Raw genomic sequence first — 25,046 nt, 5'->3', positions numbered from 1 at the left:
TATCCGACTGCAACACTTAGGCACCCCGAAAATGTTTCATTTTGTTTTCAATTAAGTGGTAACATGATCCCACATAATGTGAAATTAAATGTAAAATCAAATGAGGTACTTCATAAAAATATGTACTTGATTTGAGTCAATATTCATCAACGAAAATGGCATTTATGATAACTATGCAGCGAGTTTACATTTGGTCCCTTTTGTATTAAAGTAGTATAAAGAGAATGTTTACTGATAATTTTTAATTGCACACCCTTGAGAGAAGTTTAATGGTGACATACGATTGTTCACCATCACAGTGAACTTGAGCACCATGACATGGGCAAACTATAGTTCTGTGTTAAGAAACAACATTAAACCAAGATACGCATTTGCTTATACATATACAAATATTCACATATACATCTATACATACAAATATACTCATTTTACAGTCATATTATGCAATATTTTACAGTCATATTATGTAATATTATGTATATGTATATTATATTACATATATAATATATGTATATATTGCATAATATGACTGTATGTATTTTATATATGGGGAGCCTCGGTCGTGCTGCTGGTTAAGGGTCTGACTCTTGGTTTGGGCTCACGGTCGTGAGACGAGGCCCAGAGTTGGGCTCCGTGCTCAGCATGGAGTCTACTGGAGATTCTCTCTCTCTCCCCCTCTCCCTCTGGCCCTCCTGCTCATGCTCCATCTCTAAAATAAATGAATAGATCTTTAAAAAAATAAAAATATACAGAATACATATACACACATGTGTGTACCCAGAGAAACTCCTTTTAAGAAACTAAAATAAGTAAGTTTGATTAAGTAAAGTTATATTCTAAAATGTTTTCTCTGTGCCCTATGTTAGTCTGGAAGAAAATTATGTTGTTGCCCTCATTTTTACATAGTATAAAACAGTATTTGAATAACTATTTAGCACAAGAAATCCTGTCAAGTCATTTACACGGTTGAAAAGAAAACCATTGAGAGCTCCCAAAGTCTAAAGAAAAAAAAAGCAGAAAAATAATAATAGTCCAAGACTTTATATAATCACCTGGTTTTTAAAATCATAATCCTCTACCTGAGTTTCCTGATGCATATTTATCAGTGAGGGGAAAATAAGTGTATACTAAAGGCCTACTCACTTAGGGTTTACTTTAATTTGAATTCAAACTATTGAAAATAATTCTTTTATGTGTCATGCTTTTTTTTTTTTTTTTTTTGCTGACTTACTTTAAGACATCTAACTATCAGTTCATTTGTGACCTGCTGTGAGAAGAAAGTAAAATTTCCCTGAAGCACCTCTTAAGAGAAAGCTCATTAACCTTCCACAGGAGCTCCTAATGAAGATAATCACCATGTAATGCCAGTATGCACTGGAACCCAGAATCCGTATCAATGAGAATTTCTGAATTTCTGTAAAAGATTAATATATACTTAGAATAAAGTGTCATAAAATTTACCATTCTTTATTATAAAATGGTATAATGTTGTGCAGAGTTGTAAATCAAATATATGTGTAGATTGTTGTCCCAGCCAGACGTCTATCCGCAGCAGGACAAAACAGAGCACATTTAATAATTGATCCCTTGTTTATTCTATTTTTTTTTAAAGATTTTATTTATTTATTCTTGAGAGATAGAAGGAGAGACAGAGCCAGAGACACAGGCAGAGACAGAGCCAGAGACACAGGCAGAGGGAGAAGCAGGCTCCATGCACCGGGAGCCTGACGTGGGATTCGATCCCGGGTCTCCAGGATCGCGCCCTGGGCCAAAGGCAGGCGCCAAACCGCTGCGCCACCCAGGGATCCCCCTTGTTTATTCTAAAGCTGATGTATTTTTATTAGATCTCTTACTCTCTTCAGAGGCATTTATTACCTAATGTGCAGATTAGGAAAAATATGTAAAATTCAAGCATACTCTTTAAAACTTGCATTTATTAAGAAACTGCAAGTAAGTTAAAACTTTTCCTTATGTAAAAAAGAATCTGAAATTTGTATTTGTTTCTTTATTTAAAAAAATATTTATTTATTCATGGGAGACACAGAGAGAGGCAGAGACACAGGCTGAAGGAGAAGCAGGCTCCATGCAGATAGCCCAATGCGGGACTCGATCCCAGGACCCTGGGGTCACCCCCTGAGCCAAAGGCAGACCCTCAACTGCCGAGCCACCTGGGAGCCCCTGTATTTGTTTCTTATTCCTAAACCTATTCATATATCTATAAACCAACATTTCCCAAAGCATGGCTTGCAGCAAACTAATACTACTAAATATTTGAATAATCATTGAGTGGATGATAAATACTGAGCTAAGTCGAGCAGGTTTTCAAACTCCTGAAATTCTTGGAACCTCTAATATGCTAATGGATTTGTGAATATCGAAGAGTACATCATATTTTCCAAATGCATTTTGCCAGAGAAACATTCACTTTCTTTTTCCTCTCACACTCCCAATCATTATCTCAGTGGATGAATATTCTGGGAAACCAGTTGCAGAAATGCTGCCCTAGAAAAATAATTTCCTTTAAATTAGCAAAGGTTATTCTTTTGTTTTGTTTAATGATTCACTTTGGACAGTGTAAGAAACCTTCCAATCACACACCACATCCCTTCATTATCCCCCAATCCTCACCGTGCCATCTTTTTTCCGGGCTTTATGTCAGGATGTTATTGGTTTTAATCTTGTTTGGCATCCAGCAGAAAAACCTCTTCTCATTTTAGACTATCCCCTTGATTGGGAGGAAATTCAGAGCAATTGACTTCTTTTATAACTATTAGCACATTCTTTCAAAAGCAGCATTCTGAAGCTTCCTGTAGATAATTGAGTGTATAAAATTTGATGTTAACATTGAAAAGGCAAGCTAGCTCTAAAGAATAGCTGACTGGAGGTCCTGACTCCACCTCTCTTTATAACCTTGAACAAATATTTAACCTATAAAAATGTTATCTTCTTCATTTTTAAAAAGACCATCATGATCGTAACTACCTCACAGCATGAGGAGTAAGGGATACGCTGCATATAAATTCTCTTTATATGGACACCGTGCAGGCCACAGAGCAAACATCTGATACTTGGCCATTATGAGTTCTGGCACTGTCAATATTTCCATTCTTTTAGGGGGTACAGCTGGATTTGTCACATGACTCCCAGTAGCAAGGCCTTCCTGCAAAGCCCTAGAAAACTTGCTCAGTCACCTGTGCATATGTGGTGTTTTATACAAGTAATATAACACTTACCAAATGGTTGTTCATATTTGTATTGATGTGGGAGCCAAAGGCAGAAGAAAAATTACTGAATCTCCTTACTACTTATAGCCCATTGACAAGCCCTCAAAACAGGCAGAGGGACCTTCCTCTAGGGGCTCAACTGCCTGGAAGCTGAACTGTGCTAAGGGCAAAGGCGATCCTGACCCCCAGGATCCTGTAGATCTACTTTAACATATACAAATTCCTTTGGAAACTTCCCTTGTCGCTCACCCCCCAAGATACACGCTGGCAACCATCCCCCAAGTATATGGCCCACTGAGACACATCTGGAGGGTCTCACTGAGCAAGGGACAGGTGAAACCCGGTAGGAAGAAATAGGTAGGGGACTATGTGATTAGGCTCTAAAAAAGTCCCAGAAATGCTGAGGCTTAACAAAACCAGAAATAAAGGAATAAATCATCTCTGCTCTGGGCGTCAGATGGGGTTCATGGCCGTCACCTTGTGACCAACGAAGAAAGGCCAGACCCCAAGGAGAAGCAAGCCATTAAAGATGTTATCACCGTCCTCACTCAAACAGAAAGTCGCAAGAACGACAAGGCCCCAGGCTCCCTGTCAGCTCCAAAGAAAAGCCTGTGGGTGGAGGTGCACGTTGGCCACCTGTCGGGACCCCTCACTCCTGAGAGCCCCGTCTGTGACCTCGCCGAGTTGACTTCCATCCCTCTGCTCGCTGTCCTGTGTCCCCGAGATCCAGTCTCCGGCCCCGTGAGACAAGAGCCCTGCTCTCACACTTCAGTATCGTCAGCATCTGTCACGGTACTTGCCCTACAGTAAGCGCTTAAAACTACTGGAAAAAAATAAATGACCGTGGATATAAATGCAAATTGTGATGCAAATCTTGTGAAAATATTATGCTACATATTTGTGAATGTACTATATTATAACCACATCTAATATCATTTTTTTTCTTTCTCAACCATGTAAGAAACAGGATTATCTGAAATCCAACAATTTCATGAAGTTTGGTTAAATAGAGAAACATTAAATATTTAGTGTGATATTTTCATTAGCAATAACATTTTTGCTTATGGTGAAATTCTTTTGCTTAAATGTCAAAATCATACATCTGACATTTAATTTGTAACTTACATTTTAAATTACTTTGTATTTGAATAATAAACTGCAAAGGAGGCTTTTGATTTCCTGATTCGTATGTCACTTGTCTTATCTGTCATCATTTTTTGATAATTTCAAGAAATCTCCCTTTTATAACATTTATGTGCTTTTTGACCCTGAAGTTAGAGTTTAAGATAGTGTTGTCTGTGCCCCTACTATTTGCTCATTATAATACAAAAAATTACAAAGGAGAGAAATATAAAGCAGAAACTATGTTATTAAATAGCTAAAAAAAAAAAAATCTAGCACTTTATAAGCATTTTCATTTCAGTGTTAGTAAAACTCACCTAATAAAAACTATCAGGGACAATCTGTAGTCCAGAAAGTTAGGTTAATTAATGCCTAACTCACCACCATAAATCAATATATTCATTCATATCTTTTATAGGTGAACTTATAAAGTCAAAGACTTGTGGAAGATTGGACCGTTTTATAACATTTCTGAGAGAGTCATGAGGGAAAATTAGCAATGGCTTTATTTTCTCAAGTTGCTTTGTCTGAGAAATAGGTGAGAGGCCTTTGTAAGTTATGAGAAAGCTGTTGTGTTAAGATACTGTAATATACATCTTTTAAAACCCTGGATTTTTGTAGTATTATTGAATTTCCAGGTTTGATGTGACGCCCCCACAGTAATTGGAACACCTGCATTTTCTGATCAACAGCAAACATGAAAATCTTCTGTTGGTTCCTGTGTTGTTAATTTTAGCCATTCTGACAGATGCGAGGTGGTATCTCATCATGGTTTCCATTTGTGTTTCCCAGATGATAAGTGATGTTGGACAGCTTTTCATGTGTCAGTTAGCCATCTGGATGTCTTCTCTGGAAAAATGCCTATTCATGTCTTCTGCCCATTTCTTAACTGGAATAATTTTTTTGGGGGGTGGGTGGTTATTGAGTTTGATGAGTTCTTCATAGATTTGGATACTAGCCCTTTATCAGATATGTCATTTGCAAATATCTTCTCCCATTCTGAAGGCTTTTAGTTTTATTGGTTGGTTACTTTGCTGTGCAGAAGCTTTTTATATTAATGGAGTCTTAATAGTTTATTTTTGCTTTTTTTTCTCTTCCCTGAGGTGACGTATCTAGTAAGAAGCTGGTATGGCCAATGTCAAAAAGGTTTCTGCCTATGTCCTCCTCTAGGATTTTGATGATTTCTTGTTTCACATTTAGGCCTTTCATCCATTTTGATTTTATTGTTGCGTATGGTGTAAGAAAGTGGTGGCTTCAATCTTTTGCCATGTTGCTGTCCAGTTGTCCCAACACCATTTGTTGAAGAGACTTTTTTTCCATTGGATGTTCTTTCCCACTTTCTTGAAGATTAGCTGACCATAGAGTTGTGGGTCCATTTCTGTGTTTCCTATTCAGTTATGTTGCAGGATCCAAAATCAACAAACAGAAATCTGTTACTTTTTTATACACCAATAATGAAACAGCAGAAAGTGAAATCAAGGAATGGATCCCATTCATAATGGCACCAAAAACTAAGATACGTAGGAATAAACCTAAACAAAGAGGTAAAAGATCTGTTCTCTGCAAACTACAGAACACTTCTGAAAGAAAATGAGGGGACAGAAGGAAATGGGAAAACATTCTGTGTTCATGGATTAGAAGAAAAATACTGTTAGAATGTCTGTAGTACTCACGGCAATCTACACATTCAACGCCATTCCTGTCAAAATACCGCCAACATTTTTCACAGAGCTGGAATAAACAATCCTAAAATTTCTATGGAACCACAAAGGACCCCAAATAGCCAACGCAATCTTGAAATACAAAAGCAAAGCTGGGGGCATCACAATGCCTGGCTTTAAGCTGTATTACAAAGCTGTAGTGATCAAGACAGTGTGGTACTGGCACAGAGATACATAGATCAATGGAACACAATAAATTTAGATCTAAAATGCTACACAACAGTGAAGGCAAGGTCCTTCGACAGCAGTTTTTAAGATGCATTGCATATCATTTTTTTTATATTGTCTTCATTCATTTCCTAGAATTACTGAAACAAATTCTATAAATATTTGATAAAACCTTCAGCTGTAGACTACTTGCCAGAAAATGACTGTTTCAATAAGCCAATTTCTCCTTAACATACAATTGTCTTACTTAAGAACATTTTATTTAGGTAGCAAAGTTCGAATAAACAATTCATAGGTACGAGAGGCAAAGATCCATTGTGAGGCAGTCTAGGCAAAGAATCTAGGTTACATATCAACAAATTTATATTGGTACATGAAATAAATGTGGAAAAAGTCCACGTTGTTGGCTTTCCAACCTAAACTTAACTCTGGAAACAATATAAAAGAAAAAGAGAGAGAAGTACTCTAAAAAACTAATGCTAAACTCTGAGAAACCATTCTGGCGAGGAAGAAAGTGCAGTCTGAAGCAGGGGCAGTATGGAGGATATGTCAGATGCAGTTTTTGTGCATTTTTCATTTTTTTCTCCCATTACCTGGGGTATATTATCGTTTGACCTTCAGTCACTATATAACAAAAACCAGTTATTATAGCCAAAGCCACCCAGGTTTTGTTGGAGTAACATCAAGACAGCACCAAAATCTGGCCAGGGAGGGAATACAGGTAGATCAGATAAGCCTAAAAATTCCTATCTTCTTCCCTCCATCCTTACATTCCCAAGATTGGTAGACTCAAGTAAAAGGAGATTATCACCCTGGATTGCTATATAAGCCTAAAGTTTTTGAAGTTTAAGACAGTACTCTGAGAGTGAAATTGCAGAGTTCTCTGAAGGATGAAACTGCATGTCAGGGTGGTAGTAAGGTGAGTGTCTCGCTATTGATGGCATTCTTCCCCCACTCTTCAACTTTTGTCAGGGTACAAATTCTGGTCTGGGCAATATTCTCTCTTGAGAAATCTACCCAGCTTCACCCTAAGCGATATCAAAGGGAGAATAAGCTCCTGAAAAAAAAAAAAATTTCACATCTGTTTTATATCACTGCTATGGAGTGTGACAATACACAGAAATCTGCATACTGTAAAAAAAGAGAATAAATAGAACAGAGAGCTAAGGAATAATAACCACTCACAATGAAGGGGAAGATTTAGTAATTAGGAAAGATATTAGTAATATGAATTAAGATCATGAAGTCACAAAGAAGAACAAGATGGCAATTACTAGTATAAAAATATAACAACAAAGATTTTATAAGCAGATGGGACTGCCTCTGTCTTCAACTTTGAAATGTAAAGTACTTAGAAGCTGTTACTTATCTACAACAGGAAAAAGCCACAAACTGAAAAATCAATGACTCTTCTTGTATCCATCAGAAAACTAAGGTCACCCAGCAAACAATCACTTTAAATCTGGAAAAGCAGTTAAATCCATGGAGGCATAACCAAGACCTACATACCTGGAGCAGAAACTGGTAGGAACGTTTAAATGCTAATTTCAATGAATTTCAGGAGCCCGATGAGGACTAGTGTGAGTGACAAACTTTTGAAGTCTATAGTCTTGGGGGAAACACACAGATTTCTGGTCTGTCCCTGCAGAACCCCACCAGGTTCTCAAAGTTCTCTTCATAGCTCTGACAGTGACAGAGGAGAAGCTGCCTCGAAACTTTGAGCCGTATCCCAACTGAGGGAAAGGAATTTCTCAGACTCTAAGGCCTCCTGTCTTCCTGCCCCACGGAAGAGGGAAAAAAATCAGTCAGCAGGGGTGAGGACTTCAAGCAAACTGACTAGAACTCTGGAGCCAGGAAGGAGGGGAGGAGCCTGGGAGGAAAGAAAGCTATACCAGTCGAGAAACATTTGTGAAGGTTATGTCTCCAAGGCATGGGCCCACCAAAAGACTGAGTTTTTTTTTTTTTTAATATTTTATTTATTCATTCTTGAGAGAGAGAGAGAAGAGAGAGAGAGAGGCAGAGACACAGGCAGAGGGAAGCAGGCTCCATGCAGGGAACCCGACGTGGGACTCGATCCCAGGACCCCAGGATCATGTCCTGGGCTGAAGGCAGGTGCTAAACCACTGAGCCACCCAGGGATCCCAAGACTGAGATTTAATGACAAGATTATCCAGTCCTCCCTCTCTTCCGTATAACAGCACATCACACCAAAATAACATAACATATGGTAGCATGTCATCTGCAAATAGGGAAAGCCTTACTTCTTACATACCAATTTGGATGCCTTTTGCTTTTTTCATATCTGATTGCTATGGCTGGGACTTCTATACTGAATAAACGCCATGATAGTGGACATCCTCGTCTTATTCCTGATCTTAAAGAAAAAGCTCTCAGGTTGTAACTACAGAGTATAATGGTTGCTGTGGATTTTTCGTATTTGGCCTTTATTATGTTGAGGTGTGTTCTCTCTAAACCTACCTTGTTGAGAGCTTTTATCATGAATGGATGTTGCACTTTGTCAAATGATTTTTCTGCATCTATTGAGATATGTTTTTTATCCATTCTTTTGTTAACGTGATGTATGTGCTAATTGATTTGCAAATACTGAACCACCCGTGCATCCCTTGAATAAATCCCACTTGATCATGGTGAATGAGTTTTTTGATGTATTATTGGATTTGGTTTGCTAGTATTTTGTTGAGGATTTGTTTAAACGGTAGCATTAGGACTTCTTATGCTGCGCCCTAGTAAGAAGGCTCCCCAGGGTGCTCTAATGTATAAGCTAGGGCATTTTGCCAATTCCTCATGAGCAATGACATCAGGAAACTAATAGCTAAGTGGATGTTGGACAGAAGCTCATTATCTATCATCTTCATATGGCCAGACACTGTACCTTCTTCACCGGGAATTTGACTGTAGGCTTCACTTTGACTTTGGCCACCATGTTCTCATTGTGGGTCACCAAAGAAGGAATTTGCCAGCCCCTCATTCAGGCCTGGGCCCAAGATCCATGGGGTCTGCTTGATCAGAGATTCTAAAGTCAAAAAGGCCTCATACTTCTTGACCAGCTTCTTGACCAATTTCTTACTCTTGTTGAGTTTCTTGAGCACCTCACTGTCCATGTGGGCCATTATCCATATGGACCACATAAGCCAAGCCATATTCTTGACCTCATCACAGAGCTGCAGGTCCCCCAGAACACATATGGGGAATTTGAGGTGGGGAGAGGACTTGCCTGACAATGCCTGAGAAGTGTTTGTCCTTCTGTGGATCATAGTTCTTCTTCTAGTCAGTCTTCAGCACAAACATCTCCAAAAACTTCCAACACGATGCACTAATTCCCATGTAGGACTTCCTGCACCACCTTACAGAGATTGTCATAGGATACTTTGCTGGCCACGGTGACTAGAGCTGCAATAACTGGAGAAGAGAATTTTTTGCATCTATTCTTCAGGTGTAAGTTTAGGTTGCTTACTTGAGATTTTTCTTTTTTCTGAAGTCTGTATGGCTATAGACTTCCAACTTAATTCTGCTTTTGCTGCATCCCAAAGATTTTGACCATTGTGTTTTCATTTTCACCTCTCCACATGTATTTTTTAATTTCCTCTTTGATTTATTGGTTAGATTCACTCATTTTTTAAAAAGATTTTATTTGAGAGAGAAAGAGTATGAATGAGGGGAGGGGCAGAGGGAGAGGGAAAAGTGGGGCTCAATCTGAGGACCTGGGATCATGACCTGAGGCGAAGGCAGATGCATAACCAACTAATCCACCCAGGCACCCCTAGATTCACTCATTCTTTAGTGTTATATTATTTAGCCTCAGTGTATTGGTTCTTTCCAGATTTTTTTTTTTTGTGATTCATTACTATTTCATACTATTGTAGTTAGAAAAGATGCATGCTATGATTTCAATTGTTTTGACTTCACTGAGACTTGTTATGTGGCCTAACACATGATCTACTCTGGAGAATGTTTCATGTACACTTGAAAACAATGTGTAATCCGCTGCTTTTGAATGGAATGCTCTGAATATATCTGTTAAGTCCATTTGGTCTAGTGTGTCATTCTATTCCACTGTTTCCTTGTTGATTTTCTGTATGGGCATATCCATTGATATAAACGGGGTGTTAAGATGTCTACTATTATTGTATTACTGTCAATTTCTTCCTTTATGTCTGTTAGTAGTTGCTTTATGTATATAAGTGCTCCACCAAAAAACTGTGAGACTGATTAATGAATTCAGTAGAATTGTAGGATATAAAATCAATAAAGAGCGATTTGTTTCATTTCTATACACCAATAATGAAGTAACAGAAAGAGAGATTAAGAAAACAATCCCAGGGATCCCTGGGTGGCGCAGCGGTTTAGCACTGCCTTCAGCCCGGGGTGTGATCCTGGAGACCCGGGATCGAGTCCCACGTCGGGCTCCCTGCATGGAGCCTGCTTCTGCCTGTCTCTGCCTCTTTCTCTCTCTGTGTCTATCATGAATAAATAAATAAAATCTTTAAAAAATAAAAAATTAAAAAGTCAGTAACAGAAAGACAACTGGAAAATCTTATAAACATTTATAACCATTTAAACTATATATTGCTTCATTTACTTTTTCCTTTCCAAATCCCCTAATTCTAGTTTGAATCTATTGAAAAAGTTGATGAGGCTCTTTTCACATTACAGTTCATGGCTCTACTCCTAAATAGTGCTTGAAAATTTCCTGAAGTGTCATTTTGAAGGATCCTGTTTATTTATTTTTAAGGATTTTATCTATTTGGGGGTTGGGGGGGAGAGCGAGTGCTCAGGAGGTGTGAAGAGGAGCAGAGGGAAGGGAGAGAGAGAAGTATAGTCTCCACTAGCAGTGAGTCCAGGAGCCCTCAGATCAGGGCCTGAGCCAAAGGTAGACCCTTAACGGACACGGACAGAGCCACCCAGGCGCCCCTGGAGTCTCTTGTGTATTTATCTTCATTTTGTTAAAATTTTTATGCCATTTTCATGTCTACCGTTAAGAAAAAGACTTTTTTAATTGAATGCCGTTCAATTCCTACATTTCTTCACTTCTCAAGATAATTTTAAATTTCAAGGAGTTATTACTTGAATCAATCTACTTTTCCCCCTCCTGCTATTAACTATTAACCATTTTCCCTAACAAGATAAGTTAAAAATTAAGGGCAGTCGTTGTTGAAGGTCTGGCTGTTAAGGAAAATGCATGCTAGCAAAACCTAGAGATCGCTTGCATATTTCTGTCACTCTACCTCTGAGAGAATCCTTAATTAAAATCTCTAACTTTGCTTTAAACCAAGGTAAGAATTCAGTTTCTGTAGATCTTCTTTCTGATCTAACAGCTTTTCAATGGAATTATTTTTTTTTTCCTGAAAAATGGCACCCATATATCCAAAGTTGGGGGAAGGAAGCGATGGAAGGAAAGGGTTATGAGCAAGTTATGGAGACAAACTGGGCATATGCAGGAAGGGTTTCCAGGGAGGGTTTATCAACTTTGAGAGAGAACATCTTTGAGTTAGAATCTGTTTTGAAATCTCATTACAGAAGTTAAAACTGGCTGACTTTTGAATGTTTGTTACTGTCTTTTCTTTTTTTTTTTTTTTCTTAAACTCTTCTTACAAATGTTTGTGTGTTGATCAACACAAACGGATCCATGGAGTCGTGGACTTCTAGCAGTCAATTCACAAAACTGGTTTGTATCCATCAGATTGTGAAAGTATTGGGATCAACCCCTTTGTTGCCCGTGTGGCGCACGATGATGCATTCCACAGAAACAAGACAGCCCGGGACAGAACAGAAACACATGACCCGATACACTCGTCTCATCTAAATGATGCTACAGGTAACAAGGATAATTTATTTCCATACAATAGCGAATTGGAGTTTGATTCAGATATTTCATTTGGTTCACACACCAAATCCCAATCAATATAGGGCTTTGTCTTATGTTATTGTTTGTATGACACTTGCTTTAGAATATCAGTTTCGCGGGTTTGTTTTGTAGATCACTACTAATAATGTCGTACTACGGTAATAAGACATAAAGCAGCAATGTCCTATTTTAATCTTGACATTATTCAAATAACTAAATCGACAGAGGGATTGATAGAAATGTAAGAGAACTTTCTGGATGGAGAAAATTTCTGTATGTAGGTCACATGAAAGTATGCATTTGTAACAAATTTGTAAAAGTTCATTACATGAAACATTTAAGATCTGAGCGTTTCATTATAATTATACTGCAAGGATATTCTTCTATTATATGACGTGGAAATGTGGGGATTCAGAACGGAAGGCCAAGAGAGAATTCTTGAGATGCTTCTGATGCCAAAAAAGGTGCTTTTTATTATAGCTCGGGGACAGGACCCTTGGGCGGAGAGAGGCGCAGTGGGTTGTAAGGAGAAATTGATTATAGACTTACACGCCTTAGAGTTGGGGAAGGTAAAAACACAACAGTCTCCAAAAGGACTTTCCTCTGCTAAAGAGGACTCCCAGGATACTGGAGGCCTGACTACGGTCAAGCTAGGTTGCTTTTCCCTCTAGCAATGCCCTGAGATTGGGAGTTCTGGAGGAATGTTCTACTCAGCCTGCCCCAAGTATTTGACAGTGGGCTCCAGATCATAAGAAAATTTAATTTTATTTACATTTCTTTTGCTTTTGTTCTCCACATCATTATATTTTGGTGATATGAAGAAAAATAATCCTATAAAATAACTGTACTCATACCTTGGAAAGAAAACATTCTCTTCTATTTTAAATAAAAGAGAAAAGCGAAGACCTATCTGTAATGAAATTATGCAGCTGCTACTCACATTTATGTCTTATTCTTGATGAGAGAGAAACAAATTTTGGAAGCTGGGTAATGCCTACATATAATAGAGTCATTGGCTTTAAAAAAAAATTTCATATTAAAAATTTCATATACATTCCAAGTCAAATTACAGGGTCTCTGTTAGAGAACATCTCCAAAAAATATTTTCATATCAACTCATATATCAAAAAGAGATGTACAGAAGACATACTTTTGAAAAACTCTACATGTACTTTTGATTTTTCTTAGACATAAATATCTGAGGGTAACTTTAGAGAACATGTATATTTTAGACATTTCTAAAGCTTGTGGTCTCTTTGCTGTGTAAGTATTCAGAATGTACCTTTTTTTCAAATCATTTGAAAAGAAAATTTCATATTTGCTCTTCTGAAGAAAGCTTTCACAGCTGGTTGCTTTGAGTATTTCCAGATATGGTTTTCCAAATAAAAATATACTATTTTCTATTAAGGACATTTTCTCCTGGAGTGCATCAGCTTTTTTCCACAGTAAGTCATTATAAATTCCCATTGAAGTTCCCTCACTAGTTTCCAACAGATACAAATCAGTGCGTGGTACGATGCTATCAAAATTAACCACCACAATATCATCACCCATGTCTTTCTCAAATAATATTGCTTGCAAGTTCCGGGCAGGCATAAGAACTCTAAAAACAAGCAAAGCTCCTACCCTTTTCTACTTGGACTAGATTTCAAATCATATTTGCATAGAAGGGACAGTATACATAATTGTATGTTATTCAGTGACTTAAAAATAATTCATAGTAAGAGTGATGTGGGAAACAAAGGCAGAAAAAAAAATTAATTAAATTTCCTTACTACCTACAGCCCACTGACAAGTCCTTGAAACAGGCAGAGGGACCTTCCTCCAGGGACTCAACTGCCTCAATGTTAATACTTTGCTAAAGTCAAAAAGCAATCTTGGCCTGACAAAGTCCTTTAGAAATTTCCTTTATCTCTAACCACCCCCAAGATAGGTGTTGACAATCATCCCCTAAACATGGGCCCACTGATATACATCTGAAAGGTCTCAAGGCCGAAGTTTTATTAGACAATAATAAATCACCTTTTCCTAACAATAGCTCGCCCCCTCAAGGTCCTGGAGATCTTGCTTTCAAAATCCCTTAGAGATTTATGCTATTCCCTGAACCCCTCCCAACTTGAAAGTATATACTAGGCCCCTCCTCATGACCCCAGAGGCGCTTTCTGCCCCTAGGCCCTATTCCTGTGCTTTAATCACCTTTTTGCACCAAAAATGTTTCAAGAAATTCTTTCTTGACCGTGGGCTTCGAACCTTTACCTTCTTTCCTACATCAAGAGTAAGTATAATGTGAAATGACACAACTTAACCAAAGATTTTAAAGTAATATATTGAGGTCAACCTGCAGCAAATATTTTATTATACATAAAAAAAAATAAAACTCAATTTCAATATTAGGAAGTATTTTATTATCTCATTTGCTAATACTGAAATGATTATTTATTCATTCATCTGTATGTATTGCTCCTCCTACGAGGCTTAGTTTACAGTTATGTTTTTGATATTTTTCACTAATATTACAGTGGGCCTGGGAGAGATGAGTGACTTTTTAATAAGAAACAATTCCATCTCTCTCTTTGAGAAGACATACTAATCCATAACGACTCATTGGATACCCCTTCTTGGGCAGAGACCCAGGTATCTTACCATTGCATGTTTTCTGGGAAGAAATGGGCACTATTATAGTTTGCAGAGATGGTATCTTGAGTCCTATAAATAAATGTGATCTCTACAAGCAACTGCTGTGCTTTGAAATACTGCGACAAGGAGGGACGGCCAATAAACCTTGTGGTTATCTCCATCTGTGCTATATCTGCATCTTCTTGATTTAAGCTTTCAAAGACTGAGCACTTAGTGAGAGAGGAAGGGAATGATTCATTCTCTTTCAAGTGCGAGATATGCTCACACTGCCTACTGAAATGATCGCGGAAGAAATTATTTTCCAGATTTTTACCTTTAACTCCACGCCATTATGCCAAATAATCATCAGGCTGATAAAGAATTTATCATAAATTCACTCGTGCTTTGAGACTATGCGCGTGCAGACAGTAAAGCCTTTATTAACTATTGGTCCACTCACTTTCCTCTGAAACTTTCCTATGTATTCCTTTCTCTATGACTTTACTTACATACCATTTGCCCTTGTATTGAATAATTTACCCTCCCCATCGTCTGAAACAAAGCTAAATGTTACCCAGAATCAGAAACCTTATTGAGAAAATAAGAGAATTTGAAACAAACAGACTGACTTGGCCTGACGCCTACTTCTCCCAGTGAGTAAACTGGGATACATTTGGTTTTGAATCATCTCACAAGTGACTAACGTGAAGAGAGAGATGGCAATGACGGGACCAGTGACATCTCCAATGGTTCATAACCCATCTCTCCTACCTTTTCACTATAATTAAAGATATTCTTGAAAACACTATGTATTTAATTTAATAATAAGGACATGAACGCACCTTGCACCTTTCTTTACTCAGGTGTTTTTAAAGGGGATATGTATCTCCTCCTCTTCTCCTCAGACCCCTAACATCAAAGCCTACACCACATTCTCTCATCTGATGACGGCTCTTCTATTTCGCTGACAAAACAGGTGCAATTAAATAAGTGCTACCTCATTGTCCTAAGGTTCCAGAATTCCTTCCTATACTCTTTGATTCCCTTTTTGTTACAATGGGAGACATTCTGCTGATATCAAGACCAACCCATCACTCTTGACCTTGATCCCACCCACTAACCAATCATATGCTTTCATGCAGCCAATTATCCACCATGTATTTTTCTGCATTTTCATTTCTCTACTATTAATAGTACATTCTTACTAGCATACATACGTGCTTCAAGAAAGAAGAAAAAGTGATCAACACATGAGTAAACCTGACACTCTGGTATTTTCCCTTAATTTGGGCTTCCAGCTTGTTGCTGATGTACTTTGCAGGACTCTTACACTGGGCATGAATTCAGTACTTTGTACTACCAACTACCCACAGTTGGCTTTTGGACTAAAATTGTGTTAATGAGCCCCTACTCTGGCTCTCATTTGGTCAGCGTGCTACCTATGATGCCACTTCCTGTCAAAGCACCTCCAGGCAGCAGCGGTGGGGTCAGGAGTCCTTCACCTTCTGTGTCTTCAGGAGCTAGCATGTAGGACATTAACCAACCCTTTCTCCATGCTCTGTGACGCATGTCAAGTATTTCTCCATGAGTGTCTGCCCTATTTCCTCTAAGGGTGCAAGGCCACACTGCTATACAATGCCAACCACCCTTTCTTTCTTTCTTTTTTAAAAGATTTTATTTATTTGAGAGAGAGAGAGAGAGAGAGAGAGAGAGGGAGGCTCCCCACTGAGCAGAGAACCTGACACAGGCTTTGATCCCAGGACCCTGGGATCATGACCTGAACTAAAGGCAGATCCTTAACCAACTGAGCCACTGAGCCACCCCAAAATAGGCCTTTCTAACTGATGTCCTCTCTTGCCTCAATCACTGTATTGAAGATGTGTTCTCCCAGGTAGATTTTAAACCAGGCTGGAAGGGGGTTGTATTTTCCTTGTCTCATCTCCCTTAAGCACCCACCCAATATGATGAAAGGCACGGATGTGGTCAACATTGTGGGAAATCACATTCTAGGATTAAAATAGTTCCAGCTAGACTTCAAAAGAATTTAAGGTAGGAAGATGTGTTTTGCATTTGTACTATACATGCTGAGCGATAATTCAACATGACAAGAAAACAGATTAACATTCCAATTTTCCTGCATTCCCTAAGTAAGATGTGTTTTTGTAATCATCAACTAAGCACAACACCAATCCATGGGAGTCTTTGAAAAATAGTATTCACAAGCAACACAATGGGTGATAAAGCATCATGAGTAATAATTCTATTTCCTAACCAGCTTAAATTTTTATCAATAAGCTACTATAATTCAAAGAAGTCCATGAATTTTGCTACATATTTTTAACTGGAATTGTTTATATAAATAGGAAGCCCGCAACATAATCCTTTCCCTGAAACCTCGCACATCCTAGAGGAACCCAGAAAGGGTGCCAATCACTACTAAATGAGGCAAAGAGTATGTGCAAGAAATAAAGTCTGGGTATTCAATAGGTCTTAAGACAAATGATTCAAATTGGAGCAAAACAGTAATAAAACACTGGAAAATTTTAAGGGAAATCATTCTATGCAAAATAATAAAATATATGAAAAAATAAAAATGGTAGTTTACCATACCTGTTTGATTATATTTGAGAGGACTTTAATGGGACTTTTTCGAAATTTATTAGCAGCAACTAAGTCCATGAGGGGGACAAATACTAACTTAAGGAAAAGCACATTACACGAAAGAAATGCAATCATAATATACAATGTGACAGCTCAATTAGAAGCCACATGAACATAAATACTAGCTTTCCAAAATGCATGTGATAAAAACTGTATCTGGAAACGATGGAAAAAGAATATTTAGGGAGTACAGAGACAAGGGAGGGAAACTTCCATCTTCTGTAGTAAGAGGCCATGGATAAGGTCTAACATGGAAAAACCACAAAATGTCAGTGTAAACGTAGCATTTAGCAACTTGGAGGTCGATAGAAGAGTTCAAGGGTCAATGCCATTGTCTCCAGGTATCAGAAATAAGGACTTATAAGGGATTAAAAAAGAGGTACTGTTTTTATTATTAGTCACATAGAACAACTTTATTTTGAAAATGTACATTAACTAATTTGATAATATTGACATTTAAAAAGTATTCTAAAAATAAGCATTTGATTTCAACACAAATTCATTTTTCTGATCAGTCTAGCCACCTTTTCTTCTTTTAACTTGTATTTCTAATGGGGGTTTTCTATAGCTAGACATGGTAAAGTAAAAATAGATGTGTCATAAATAATTTCCTAAAGTAGCTCTTTTGCTTTTACTCCCTCCTCTAAATATAAGTATCTTTGAGATAAATCCATCAATTATCCCCTTCCTGTATTTGTATTTTTAATATGTGATTTTAAGAGATATTGCTAAATTCCACAAAAAAAAAAAAAAAAAAGTGGCTGGTGACTGGCTATACAGAAAATTACATACACCTCATTAGAGTCTATTTTTATTTTTCAGATAAATATAAAAAAGTGCTATAATAATATATTTTGTCAGGTGCTGCCATACTATGAGTGACTGATACTCTTCTCATGAAATATCCTTCAAATCATAGGCAATATGTCTGGTCAAAACACTGATACTACTGTAATTATTATCGTAACCAAATTTTCCTTTGATTTCCTTAATTCTTCAGACTGAGCATCTGATTCTAAAGTATAACCTTGACTTTTGCATTTACCTTGAATCATTTTTTCAGGTCTGCAGGCTTTATATTCCAATCTGATCTCACAAATTCATCCTTTTCTGTTTTCTCTGGAGTTTCATCTTCACGGGATGACAATTTTTTACTAAGAGAAGTACAGAACATAACAAGTCAGGTAAAGATGCCACAGCAAAAATTGGCCAAATTCTCTGAACAGTTTCATGGTTTGCTCTACTCTCTAGCAGTCCAGTGCATGCAGCTCAGTCTCATGCCTCTGTAAGATTCAAATTATTTCTTCCACTGATCCTGGGATGATTGTGTTTAGTAGAAATTGGGAAGTTAAATAAATCAGCGCTAAGGGAGTCTCTTGTACTCTGCAGGGGAACCAGGTGTGCCCTAATCTCCACATGGCAGGAAATGGAAAGAGCTGATAGGCACAGAAACATTGCTTCCGTTCTTCTAACTGCTGAAGTATTTAAACAGGAAGGCCATTAGACTGAGACCGTTCTAACGCCTTGGTAACCTATGTAAGCAAACCAAAACAGGCCAGAGTCCATGCACTCAAAACTGAGAAAATCAAGAACCACCAGTCACAAACAACCAACCTTCCCAAATAAGCAACTGCTTAAAACTATGATTAATCAAACAATTTCCTTGCTTTGCTGCTTCATCTTCGGTATAAACCCTCCTATCACCACCCCCGCCCCCCCCCCCCCCCCCCCCCACACACACCCAGCTCCTGCTACTGTGGGTGGAATTCTCCCAACTACCTTTGGTTAGCACGGCCTGATTCAAAGGGACACACGCTCAGATGCACTCCTGTACACCTGGTGCCTTAGTCCACCTTTCAACATGACCTTTTCTAAGAATTGGCTCTTAAACATAGATAGAAGGACGTATCGATAGAAACGTGCCATGTGTGCCTACGGGGGTGGATGGCTATATAAATCTACACGTATGGAACTTCTCTTCCAACAAGGAGAAAAAATAGTAAAACATACACATAAAGTTCTGAGTTTGCAGAAGTACAATGAGAGATCAATCATTTTCTTCCAAGACTGGGAAAACAAATCTCTTTAAGTGACGTGTTCTCCCAGAGTTTTTAAATTTAGGAGCTTAAGGTTTTTTAAATTTGTCTTTTAATGTTTCTTATCTATAGGAGGGTAGAACCATAAGGCTTTGAGGAATAATGTGGCCACATTTTAAGAAAATACTTAAATGCGACTTCTCTACTAAAATTAACCATCTTAAAGTTACTTGATGTTGGAGGGGTGGTTTATGGTTAGTTTAAATCATTTCCCCACTAAAGGAAAATCCCATGGGCATCTGGAATGTTTCTTTATTTTCTCTGGTAGCTATTTTTATTGTCTGTCTAGACTTTAAAACAGGCTTCTAGGTGTGACTAATAAGCCACACGGAAATACTTTGCATCACATTACACTTTCAGATGTTCTCATACACCTTGCCTTAAATTTGACTATACTCATTTTCACTTAGACAAGCTTTCCCAGGGTGGCTGTTCAATTTCAATTGAAGTTAATGGGTCTAATTCTGCTGCCTCTACTGAGATGAGATCACCTTCTGATTCAATGTCAGCACCTTTTAAAAAGAATATCTTTAAGTGCTTTGCTGGAGTCAAGTCTGAAATTAAAGTTTGCAAACAATGGATTTTCATTTCCGGTTATAGAAAATCTAAATTTTATCTGGCAATCAAGAGAAGGGAACAAATTAGAGAAAAGAACAAAATCAGCTATATTCTCACTTCTGATTAAAAATGAGCAGGAAAATAAATAAATAAATAAAAATGAGCAGGAAGGGGCTCCTGGGTAGGCTCAGTCAGTTAAGCCGCCAACTCTTGGTTGTGGCTCAAGTCATGATTTCATGGGTCATGTCAGGCTCCTTGCTCATTATCTCATGTGCGTGCTCTCGCTCTAAAATAAATAAATACATCTTTAAAAAAATAGGACAAGAAGGCCTAGAATGTCAGAGGAGTACTCATGACACTAAAGTACGCTAGAAAAAATTATTTTCAAGTTTCCGAGGTGTTCTAAATCCTTTTAATACCCACTGCAATGTTCTTATTAGACAATTATTTTATCTAAATATTAAAACACTATTTCCATAAACATTAGATTGTAATAACTTTTGTTCTTGCTGATGTGGATATTTTTTTCAAATGTTCTAATTATACATATAATGATATAATTTCTATATAAATGAGAACTGTTTATTGCCTATAATGCATTCATTTTGAATTCCAACATCTGTTATTAATTTGCTGAAAACACAATATGAATTTTTAAACTGCATTAGTAGTATACAAACAAAGCAACAAGCTCCTGGCATTCACCATAAATATATATAAGTGGGTATAAAGCTAGCCAGCTGGTCTTGTGACAAAATTTTCCAAACTGTTCCATGGTATACTTTTCAAAATTGTCAACCTTCATTACATGGTGAAGGTTTTGACGGGTTAAGCATAGGAAAACTATTTGATTACATCTTAGGCAAGTAAAATTATTTTCGCCTGTGTTTATGGATAATAGAAAATTTGCCCAAGAAGTAAAATTGAAAGACTTGCAATTTATGAGACTACAATTTTGCTCTTTTCATTTTTTTTTTTTCTCACAAGGTGGTTACATGTTAGATTTGACTTAAGGCTAAACTCTCTGTCACTGATTGAAACAAGGTGTTGAGTGCCTCTTACATGGGTAGTTGGTAAAATCCTCATAACCACCCTCTGATGTAGTATTATTTTTAGCTTCATTTCACCCGTAGAAATTGAGACTCAAAAGAGATAAGACCCTTTGCTAAACATCCTCAGATTAGAAATCCACAAGGCCTGGTTATAATCAGTCTGTCCATTTGATAGTCCTTAAAGCTTTAGTTCAACCAAATAAATTCAGTTATGGTGCCTGCAAGGCCCTGGCTCTGCCTCAAACACTCAGGGCATAGACAAACTTGTCCCTTCCATCAGATTACCTACAATCAAAGGTAGATAGTCCATCCACAACTGTGCTCGAGATATTTATGTGATGGATGAAAATTACAAGGTGTCTCCTGATTCTGTCTGGGTCTCAGAGAGGGTCTAGGAAAGGCGTCTAGGGAACAGTTGTGACGAGGCCTTGTCTGATAGAGGTGGCTGCTATTCAGCTCCACTGATTTGCTAAATTGCAAAAAGGCAACTCATCCTTTTTAAGTTAAAACGTTCAAAATAGAAAAAAATTTTTTGCATGAATGATCACAATTTTTAAATTGACAAAAAAATTAAAATTTTAAAACCCTGTGAGGCAGATTAAAAAAAAAAGGGGGGGCTAGGTTTGGTTTATAGGCTTCTAGTTTGCAACTTAAATGCAAGTATTTGCTCATTCCATTCCCTCCACTGAGATTCTCTTTAGTCCTTTGAGCTCAGTGAATAGCAAGCATCACCATCTCCACTCCCACCTAAGATTATAATCAGTGACTAGAATTATTTCTCTGATCTTCTCTACTCATGATCTTCTCTACTCACGTCCCCAGTTCCAGGGAGGTGACTTCATTTCAGTTTTTACTATGTCGTGATAGCATTCTCATCATCACCATACCTCAGGCCCCTCTTGCCTGAGGGATTTTTCCTAAAACATTGTGTGTGTGTGTTTGTGTGTGTGTGTGTGTGTTAATGTAACATTCCTTGTTAGAAACTTCTGATGTGTTCATATTACCTAACAGAAGTAAATTATTCTGATATTAAAGGCCTTCTATGAGCTGATCCAATCTACTTTTAGCATTCTGGTTCAGAATTTCCTATTCGTCCTCTATTAATTTATCCTGTATTATTCAGGGTTCTCCAGAGAAACTGAACCAAGAATTGGTTTACATGATTATAGAGGCTGAAAAGTCCCAGCTTCTGCAGTCAGCAAGTTGAAGACCAAAAAGAGTTGATGGTATAATTTCAGTCTTAAGTCCAAAGGCCTGAGAACCAGGAGAGTCAAAGGCTGGAAACATTTGAAAATAGCAAGTAGTATGTGTGTGTGTGTGTGTGTGTGTGCATGCGTGTGTGCTAAACATATGGCTGAACACCTGCTAAACATATGACTGCAGCAGGAAATGGATTAGAACTAAAAGGAGGATGACAACAGAGAGAATCAAGGGAACAGGAAAAAAAAAGAACAACAAAGTATTTAACCTGAAAACAAGCATCAAGTGTGATTTTTGTCAAAACAAGTAGAGTAAAACCACATGTGTTCTTCTATTCAAATACAGAATCAGAAGACTTTTTGCAAAAAAGAAGCTATGATTCATAGATTTCTAAGTTGAGGCTGGAAAGTGTTGCAAGTCAATCTACTACCACAAGAATAGTTACTGGTATAAAGTCAGCCGCTCTTGTATATTTGTCTTAGAATTTAATTGAAAACTGGAATTGTAACGTTTCCAAATGACAGCGGGAATTGTTTCTCTTAAAGAAACATTCTTTTAATCCATGTTTAATTTATTAATGTCTTATTTAGATCCACAAAGAGACCTAAAGAGACACTGATTATAAGCCAAGCTTTAAGAAACATAGATTTAGTGTAATCAAATATGAAAGATAATTTTGTGAATTGAATAATTTTTAGTTAACTTATGCTTCTACTTGGCATACATTATAGGAACCATGATTATATGACTAGACTCCTCTGATTTATAGGCATGAAATCTATCTGAAAATATATTTGGGTATATTTTCAAATGTGAAATGTATACCCGGGATTACACACTAGTTTGAGTCTTATAATCAACATTTATGATGATATTGAAAAGATACTCTGTTCTTTGATTAAATGAGTTTTCAGTTTTCACTATTTTGTTTTATAAAAATTAAATAACAGTCTGCGGTAATGGAAAATTACTTGTAAAGGCACTTTACAATTTTGAGTATATTTAATTCATCATTTAGCATGAAATATGGTGGGTCTTCAAATTGTGCTTTAAAATGGCCTATCATATAAAGAGTTTTAAAAAGAAATACTGATTTCTTGAACTCCAGGGACTAGAATATCTTCCTAAAAATATCTCTAGGTTGAAAAAAATATCAGGTGCGTAATGTCTGAAACCTATGAGAGCTGGGCAAAGAGAGGATCAACTGGTTTTTTGGCTGTATTAATCAGATGTGGAGACCTTGGGGGAGGATGGAAAGGATGTGGTAATTGAAGTCCCAGTATCTGTGGTTGAGAGCTTAGAGGACTGCAAGGATGCTGAAAACACACTGCAGATGACATAGCTGCTGGCAGAGGAGAAAAGGCAGTTGCATCTAATAGATAAATAGTGTCTAAGGCACAATTTGCCTAGAATATCTGTGTCTGGAGAGATGCAGGAGATGAGAAAATGGCAAGAAAGGTAACTCTGGAGTCAGTGTTGGTAACTGGAAGAGAGGATGCAGGATTGCTTAGCAAGAAGAAATGAAAGTGTACTGGGAGGATGGGAGATCAGAGAAGTGAAAGTTACAGAGTAAGGAGTGACTTATGCAGTAGGAGCTAATGGGCACTCCAAAGAACCAGAAGAACCTAGAATTCTTCAATTCATCATTTTTCCAGTGGTATTGGAATTTCCAACGGATTTATTGTCCATCCATCATTTGTCTACAATCATACTGGGGATGCTACAGTGCCCATCAATACATTGTTGAAACAGAGGCGCCCGGGTGGCTCAGTCAGTTAATTATCTGCCTTCAGCTCAGGTCATGATCCCAGGATCCTGGGATCAAGCTCCATATCAGGCTCTCTGATAAGCAGGTGGGAGCCTGGGATCAAGCTCCATATCAGGCTCTCTGATAAGCAGGTGGGAGCCTGGGATCAAGCTCCATATCAGGCTCTCTGATAAGCAGGTGGGAGCTTCCATATCAGGCTCTCTGTTAAGCAGGTGGGAGCCTGCTTCTCCCTCTCCCTCTGTCTGTTGCTATACCTGCTTGTGTTCTCTGTCAAATAAATAAATGGAATCATTAAAAAAGTAATAATAATTAATGAAATGTTAGAAATAAAAATACTGTTTTATCTATGAAAAATAAAAGACTTTAAGTTTTTTTTTCCCACAAGTAATAAAAAATCCTTCAAGCAATAAGCAACTCTATAAAAACTACCAATGCATATCTTGCTGAACATGCTGTCAGAGAAATGTCATTGACTTCTTAATGTGTATTATTTAACTTTTGAGATTTAATTTTATTTGCAGCAACAAATAAAAATTTCGTTATTTACTTTCATAGCACAATGCTATATGCTACCTGCATCTAATCTCTCTCTGTCATTCACAGACACACACACAAAACAATCAAATGTAGACAACTTTTCCCACATGATAGAATAAGGTTCAAAGTTGAACTTTATCTATAATGTCAAATAATTTATATATTTATAGCTGGTTTAGGTATCATCCCAATCCTACAAAAATATTACAGACAAACACCTAAGATTGTATCTGTAAATTTGGATGCATTTTTTTGCGGAGAACTTTTTGAAACCTAGAAGAAGTGAGTATGAAATGGGCCACTAATAATAAATGACACGAGCTCTCTGGGTAAGGACCAATGCCAGCTTAATGGGTTCATTATGTTATCTGCAGTCTCTGAATTATTTTCAGAATAGGTAAGGGATGTTTTCAGTTATGCCTCAAAGTATTAAATAAGTAAGCTTTCCAATGAAAAT

General features: G+C 37.5%; 1 long non-coding RNA gene and 1 pseudogene across 1 annotated transcript in view; one reads left to right on the top strand and one right to left on the bottom strand.

Moving 5' to 3' along the window:
* Positions 1-8,979: 8,979 nt before the first annotated feature.
* Positions 8,980-10,914, bottom strand: LOC121471718 (annotated as a pseudogene).
* Positions 10,915-11,415: 501 nt separating this feature from the next.
* LOC121472116 overlaps positions 11,416-25,046 on the top strand; it is a 39,635-nt gene continuing 26,004 nt past the window's right edge. Inside the window, exons 1-2 of the long non-coding RNA XR_005982778.1 lie at positions 11,416-11,529; positions 11,937-12,071. This is a non-coding gene — a long non-coding RNA (uncharacterized LOC121472116). The remainder of the gene's footprint in view (positions 11,530-11,936; positions 12,072-25,046) is intronic.

This window comes from Vulpes lagopus, chromosome 11 (assembly GCF_018345385.1).
Source record: "Vulpes lagopus strain Blue_001 chromosome 11, ASM1834538v1, whole genome shotgun sequence".
NCBI lineage: Eukaryota > Metazoa > Chordata > Mammalia > Carnivora > Canidae > Vulpes > Vulpes lagopus.
The sequence above is the reverse complement of the archived record's forward strand: the minus strand, read 5'-3'. Positions and strand labels throughout refer to the sequence as shown.